Genomic DNA, 8,066 nt, shown 5'->3' with positions numbered 1-8,066 from the left:
CCATTAGGTGGACAGGAGCAGGATCTGGGCTGTGGAGGGCGCTTAGTCAAGTGGGGGTACCAGAAGCACACGAAAAACGGTGATTACCACGCAGTGACAGTTTGCTGGGGGCCCTGGTAGGCGTGGGGTCCCCAGAATAAACACACCCAGCTACCTTGGGCCGGTCTGTGCCTCGCAGACACCGTGGCTGGCAGCCACAGAGACCAGAGGGAGAGCTTCGCCCTGAGATCCGGCTGAGCGGGGCGTTCCAGACGCCGACACCAGCCACCTTTCGCCTGCACGCTGGCCCGGACCACACGCTGAGTAATGTGTGTGTGTGTGCGTCCCAAAGATTGTTTAAACCTAACATTTGTATTTGCTGAGGAGGCTGGAACGGAAGGGGGTGGAGTTTTATATAAGTAAAGGTTCTTTATCTCTTTTTTTTACTTATGAAACAAGCCTACTGCCATTGTGAGTACTTTATCTTTATTAACTCATTGACTCCACACAGGGACTCAGTGCAATGAGTTGATTTAGGAGGGGATCCCAGGAAGCCCTGCTTGGGGAGCGGGCAGGGAGGCAGGGAGGGCAGGAGGCAGCAGAGAATGTTATCAAACAGCGCCAGCGCCGGCAACTGCTGCCTGATCCTGCCAGCAGCTTTGGGAAGCCATGCACCGTGTATGCCTAGAGGAGTCCCTGCAAAGTGGGGGTGGGGGGCTGTGGTGTTCGTCCACCCACTCCCCTCTGCCACTGGCAGGGGCACTGGCAGCAGCTGGCACGCTTTGCCAAGGTACACAGCGAGTTGGTAGCGGGCCCATAGCTGACCCCAGGCATGTCTCACCCAGGCTCTCTAGGTGATTGTTCTGGACATCCAGTAGGCGGTGTGATGGAGGGGGCCTCAGACGGGCAGGCAGGGGATCGTAAGCTCCTAGGTCTGTGTTATTCTGTGTCTTTTTCAAAATGAGAGGCTTGGCTGTTGGAGGTTCCTTCCCGCTCTGGCTTTCTACACAGTGCACTAGAGGTGACGGGGAGCTCACTACCTTACATGCAGCCTGATGTTCATCAAAGTGTCTCCTTTGTTTTTTTGTTTGTTGTTTTTTTAAAGTATCTCCTTTGTACTGAGCCCAACACTATCGCTTTAGCTGCCAGAGTCACCCCACCCCCACCCCCAGACACCCAGTTTACAAGTGGGGACACAGCTTCAGGGAGGAAAAGGGACTTGCTAAGGTCAGCAGTGAATGGCAGAGCCTGAACTAGCCCTCTGGACTTTGCCTTCAGGAGCCTTCATAACAAAATATAAGAATTAAAAATAGCTATTTAGTGCCAGGCAACATGCCAAGTGCTGTATATCCACTGTGTCAGCTCTAGTAGGCAGGTCCAGTCATCCCCGTGTTACAGTTGGGAAGCAGGCCCACAGCGAGGAAGTCCTGGAGCCAGGTCTGGCTGCAGAGCTCCAGCCCCAGGGGATGCCATCTCATGTACAGCATGGCACCTATTCAAATGTCAGCTCTAATCCACTTTGAGCATCGTCTCAGAAAACCCAATTTAAAAATTAAGCAGCAAACCGAGGAAATACATTTGTGTGAGTGGTGGAGTGGCAGTTGGGTTGGAGTGCAACAGAATGGAGGCAGGAGTCACTGTTCTCTCCTCGGGATCTTACAAGAAAGAAACCCAGGTTGTCAGCTGAGGCTGATGTGACAGAAATGGCTGGGCTTGGGGAGGGTGGGATGGAGAATTAGATATCGAGATGCCTCCTGTCTCTTCCCTGCATTTAACCCCACCCTCCCAGGCTCAGGGAAGCTGGAGAAAGGCCACTGTCCTTGCTCCCCCAACCCCCTTCTCCAGCTTAACCCAGGGACGGAGGAAGCAGAGCAGAAAAGCAGGTAGCAGGAAAGCCCACACCCCACCCATATTAACTGAGCACCTACTATGCCAGGTACTGTGCCGGGTGCTGAGGAAACAGTGAGATGAGGTTGTTTACCTCCTGGATCTTACAGTTAGTGGGGGAAAGACAGACATGAAACAAAAGGAAAAATTGCCAACACTGATGGGTGCTGTGCGCCTGAGAAAGACACCTACTAAGAAGGGCTCCTAGTGGCTAACTGGACTCAAATTTTAAAAAAATAACAGAACCTAGCAGCAGTTTCTACACAGGGATCTCTCATGTCAACTTCAAGGAGAAGCCTGCATTGGACTGCCTGCCTGCCTGCCTGCACCGTGCTGCTGCCCTGTGAGCCCTGGAATCCCATTTCAACCAATAGGACTGAGGTTTTCCCCACCCAATTGGAGCTGGGCAGCTCCACACAGCTCTATCCTGACCAATCAGGACAGTGCCTTTTGGGGCCAGTCAGACTTTGAGTCCTCATTTGCATGAGGACAGACCAATCAGGGACTAAGGGCAGAAATTTCCGTCCATATAAGCCAGCTCTGAGAGGGCACTCGGCCTTTCCACTGAGGACTGAATCTCCCTGGCTGAGCTGAGACGCTGACGATGCCTGGCTCGAGTGGAGAGGAGCAGACAAGCACAGGCCAGAGCAGACTGGAGCAAAGTGGAGCCGGCCAGCACCCCAGGGAGCAGAGCATCAAGGAGCAGAGCAGAGCTGTCCAGCCGGGAGGGGCCTGGCTCCCGGGCTGCCTCACAGTTATGCTGTTTCCACAGCCCACAGCCGTGCTGTATCATAACTGAGCTGTGTGCACTGAATAAAGTCTCCTTCACCACACCCGACACTGGGGGTTCCTGTTGCTGTTGAAATGGGGCCAACAACCACCAGTTGACAGTTGACGGTGCTCTGCAGAAAACAGGGTCTGAGACACGGGGGGGCTAAAGGGAGGCCTTTAAGGAGCTGACCTGAGTTGAGCCCTCGGTGACTAGAAGTCAGGATGGACTAGGTCAGTGGTCGGCAAACTGCGGCCCCTTGAGTGTGGCTCTCCCACAAAATACCACGTGCGGGCACGCACGTACAGTGCGATTGAAACTTCGTGGCCACACTCAAGGGGCCAAAGAGCCGCATGTGGCTCGCAAGCCGCAGTTTGCCGACCACTGGACTAGGTGAAGAGCAACCTGAGCAGAGCGTAGAGCAGGCACAAAGGCCCTGAGGCACCGGAGTTTGGCGTGTTCACAGAAAGACCAGCCACTGCAGTGCACCAGGGACAGTGGTGGGAGGACGGCCGGGCACAATGGGGGCTGGAGTGAGGAATTTATGTTTGGCTTAAACGAACATTAGCCCCACCCCCAGAGAAACATGGCCCCATAGACACCCGTCTCTCTTTAATCTCCCCAATCCCAAAATGTAACCCGCCCACAAGCAGGAGCCAATGAGAGGGCGGGAGCCCCTGGAAGTCCTCCAATAGGGCTCCCTCTCACCTTGGGAAGTGGAGGACTGAGGTTCCCCCAGACAGCAGCGCTGGTTAACCCTCTTCTCTCGTATTCTTGCCCAGGAATAAAGGCAGTCCCACCAGGAATGAGTTATTTGCACAGAGGAATAGCTCTTGGAGTTTCTTTGACAAAAGCCTTTTAAAAACCCCTTTGAAATCTGGTCCTTGGCCTCCCAAGCCCTGGTCTCCAAATTAGCCAGGACACCCCGAGGCTCTTTGGGGCGTAAAGCCCTAGACCCCTTCTCTGCTTTCTATGTCCCCTTTATCCTGCCCGTGCCTTCGTTTTCTCATTTGTAAACAGAAAGGATAATAAGACCTGTATCGGGGAGTTTTCCCGAAGACAGTCTCCATACCATGGTCTTCACCGTGTCTCGGATTGACTCCAGCCTGGCTGGGGCACAGGTGACAAGAATTAAAGGTACAAACAGCTTAGAAATCTAGAATTCTCCGCCCTGGCCACTGCTCCAGGCTTTCTCTGAACTTCCCTGTGAGTCTCTGCGGGCTCCCACTTCCGCTGCCACTGCCATTGGTTAAGCCTGACAGGGGAGCCCCCGGGTTCTGTCCGCCCCACTCCCTCTGGCTTATGCCTACCCTTCCTGGGTCAGACTGCCCCACACCAGGCCTGGGATTCACTCCTTCATTCAAATGTTACTCCCTGGCAGGCAATTGTTAAACCAAAAATACATTTCTCAAGTTATGAGGATGGATCAAAGTTTTATTTTAAATTTACAGAAGGAAAATCAGAAAAAAAAAGAGAGAACTCAGGTTCCATGAACGACCTTAGGAAGCCGTCTTATAGCAAGACAGCGGAGTGCGGGGACGGCGCTGTCCAACAGACCTTTCTACGGTGGGAAAAGGTCCAACACAGAGGCCTCGCCACGTTGGGCGAGGAGGCATTCGGACTGTGGCTTGTGGCTGAGGAAGTGATTTTTAAATGTATTGTATTAACCTGTACATTGAAACAGCCCCCTGTGAAGAGGGACAGCGACTGCACCAGATGGGACTCAGGAGTCACGAGGGCGGGGGTCAGAGGATGGGGTGCGCCCAGCTCACGCCCTGGCCATGGGCTTGCCAACGGCCTGGACACAAGGGGTGCATCCCTCGTCCCAGGATGTGGCCACACTCCGCACCAGCCAACCAGAGTCAGAACCATAAACTCTAGTTTTGTGTAAACACGAGGGAGAAACAACAAGGATGACCGGCTGCGAGTATCCCTCAGTGCCAGGTCTCAAAGCAAACCCAAGACTGGGGCACTTTGGAGCAGGGCCTGCCGGGCCATTTCCCCTTATGTAGGAGGGGGCTTTTGCAGGCGGGGGAGGCATGTGCCAATCAAGCTGTATTTATAGAAACAGGCTGCAGTTTGCCCAGTTCTGTCCTAGATGCTGATGGTCATCTATGGTCCAAGTGTGAACTGGACTCTGAACTGGGCCTTAGCTGGAAGAGATCCTACAAACCGAGGGGGGCTGGGCCAGAGGCTCAAGCTGACCCCAGGAGGCCTCCAGAGCCCTGGATTTCGGGGTCCCCATGGCCCGACTCGCACATCCTCAGCCTCGATTTTACAAAGATTTTTTCCTGGGAGGTGGCGTACTTTGGTTTTGTTTATTTTTTTAAATATAAAACCTACTTCTTGCTTTTTTCTCATTACTAAATTGGCTTAGATTCAGAGAAAACCTGAAGGTATAAATAGGAAAGAGAAAACCACCGGAAATCCCATCCCCCGCCCCAGCACCCGGCACCATGTGGGCGTCGCAAATGACTGTTTCTGAAGATGTATCTCTGTGTACATCCGGTAGAATAGCCTCTGGCACATGATTTTCTTATTAAAGGTATTAATTTTAAAAAAAAAACAGCAAGGGAGGCATGACCTCAGCGGCCGCTCACAGCAGCGGAGGCCGCGGGTGGGACTTGCCCAGGATGCACCCTGACTCCTACCCGCCCCTCCCCCATGGCCTTACACCCCCTTTTTCAGATGAGGACCGACACTGAGAGCAGAGAAGCAAGGCTCTGCCTCGTCCTGCCTCTGTTTGAACCTGCCTTTGCCCGCGGAGCGGTGTGACCATGGGCAGGTGGTGACCACTCTGGCCTCAGTTTCTCCCCATCGCACGCAGATAAGAGAAGCCCCTGCAGCCACAGTGGGGGGTGAGGACCGATGCCACGAGGGGCGAAGGCCAGGCGGTGCCCGTGCTCTGGTGATTAACTGGCCTGAGGCACCTGACAGCAGCAGGACCTGCCAGGCTCCCTCAATACCCCACCCTTTCCCACCAAATCTGTGGGCAGCTGGCCGGGGAGAGAGGCGGGCTCGGCGGGCTTGGCTGGAGGCCAGCTCCTGGGCCCTGCTGCCCCCTCGTGGCTCACTCTGGCCCCAGCGCCTGCCTCTGTTCCAGTAAGTCCAAATCCAGGTCCTGTCCCAGGGCGCCCCAAGCCCAGAAAACTAGGCCTGGGATCCCCACCCATGCGACCCACCCTCTCTTTGGTCTCTGTGTTCTCCCCGCCCGCTCCAGCACCTGGCGAAGGGGCTTAGCTGACATGCATTGGGAGCTCCCGGTGCTCCAAGGACCGGCTGTGTGACCAGGCCCAGTCATCTAACCTCTCTGTGCTTGCTTCCTCATGGCGGTAGAGTAACAAAGCAGGAGAAAGGGATTGGATGAAAAGCAAAATTAGGAGACACACTTGTTTTACATTGGTAGGTACAAAATGGTTACATTTAACATTTACAGTAAATAGAGCTGGTATATGCACAAGATAAAATGAATGTTGGCTCATGAGGGCAGTTGCGTCTCTGAGACAAAGATTACTACTCTGGTCTATCCCAGGTGTGTTCACCTAGACACACAAGAACCATGGACAGGGCTTACTGACGGCAAAGGGGAACCTTTTACTAAGGGTGCCCTAGGCCTGGGGTGCCACTATCCACCATGACCTTCCCAGTTACAGATGTATAATCAGATCACCCCGGGCGTTTAATTTCAGTCACTGAGCTTGTCAGGCCTGCCACGGAGCCCCTAAGCTTGCCAGGCTTGCTCCATCGCCCCTTTTTCTCTCACAGCAGAGACCCGGGGAGGTGCCCGATGCCCCGATGAAAAGCTAAACCCAAGAAGGTAGTTGGGCAGCCTTGCTTGCGTGTCTGTATAATGAACACAGAAAAGCTACAGCGGGATGGTAGGGCCGAAAGCAGTGACTGCCTCGCCATGTCCCAGAGGGGCTCGCCACCTCCCCCGCCCCCCGGGGGGGGCTCACCACCGCCCCTGTCTCCCAGGGGGGCTCACCACCACCCCCGGCTCCCAGGGGGGCTCACCACCGCCCCCGTCTCCCACGGGGGCTCACCACCTCCCCCGGCTCCCAGGGGGGCTCACCACCTCCCCCATCCCCCAGGGGGGCTCACCACCTCCCCGTCCCCCAGGGGGGCTCACCACCGCCCCCGTCTCCCACGGGGGCTCACCACCTCCCCCGGCTCCCAGGGGGGCTCACCACCTCCCCCATCCCCCAGGGGGGCTCACCACCTCCCCCGTCTCCCAGGGGGGCTCACCACCTCCCCCGTCTCCCAGAGGGGCTCACCACCTCCCCCGTCCCCCAGAGGGGGGCTCACCACCTCCCCCATCTCCCAGGGGGGCTCACCACCTCCCCCGTCTCCCGGGGGGGGGGGCTCACCACCTTTCCTGTCCCCCAGGGAAGACAAGGCTCTTGATTTCATCAGATTCAAAACACTCCACACCTGACTGCTTTCAAATATCCTTTATCACTCTTACTATAAACATTAACATGCGTTATCATCCTAATATAACCTTGAAAGTTTTCTTTAAAATGCATGGAATTTGGTCACAAACACTGTGGGTGCCAGTTAGTGCTTCGTGGCAGGCAGGGGGTGCAGCTCCCTGTTGGCGGGAACTCCTGCTCTTGAGGATGGAGACAGAGCTGCTGTCTTGCCCATGTGGACCCTCTACTATAACTGCTCCCTTAGCGTGGACGCCTCAGCGGGCTCCAGAGAAGGCCAGGCAGACTGCACTTGCCACCTGACTGTAGAGTTTGAATCTGCAGATGGCAGAGCAGAGCCCAAACCCATCGTCAGATGATACGAGACAGGCTCTGTGCTAGTTTCAGAGGCACCTGAGCCGCTCCATTGAAGAATGTGCTGGGACAGCCTCTCTAACAAGCTGTGTCTTGATGAAGTGGTGGCTTGAGATAGAGAGGAAAGGGGATAGAGATGGAGATGGAGATGGAGGTGGAGGTGGAGAGAGAGAGAGAGAGGGAGAGAGAGAGAGATGGAGATGGAGGTAGAGATGGAGATGGAGAGAGAGAGAGAGAGAGATGGAGATAGAGAGTTAGAGATGGAGATGGAGATGGAGGTGGAGATGGAGATGGAGGTGGAGGTGGAGGTGGAGACGGAGAGAGAGATAGAGACAGAGGTGGAGATAGAGATAGAGGTGGAGGTGGAGATGGAGGGGGGGGGGAGAGATGGGAGAAGCATCGATCCGCTGCTTCCTGCACAACCCCTACCGGGGATCGAACCTGCAACCTGGGCATGTGCCCTGACTGGGAACCCAACAGGTAACCTTTTGATGCAGGGGGTGACACTCCAATCTACTGAGCCACCCGGCCAGGACCATCTAGTACTTTTTACATATAGTTCCTTGGTCTCTCTGCTCCACCCATGCACAGTAGTCCAGGCCTTTTCGCAAAGATGTTACTGACTACTGACCCACCTAAGCAGGCCC

The sequence above is a fragment of the Myotis brandtii genome, unplaced genomic scaffold, assembly GCF_000412655.1.
Source record: "Myotis brandtii unplaced genomic scaffold, ASM41265v1 scaffold698, whole genome shotgun sequence".
NCBI lineage: Eukaryota > Metazoa > Chordata > Mammalia > Chiroptera > Vespertilionidae > Myotis > Myotis brandtii.
The sequence above is the reverse complement of the archived record's forward strand: the minus strand, read 5'-3'. Positions refer to the sequence as shown.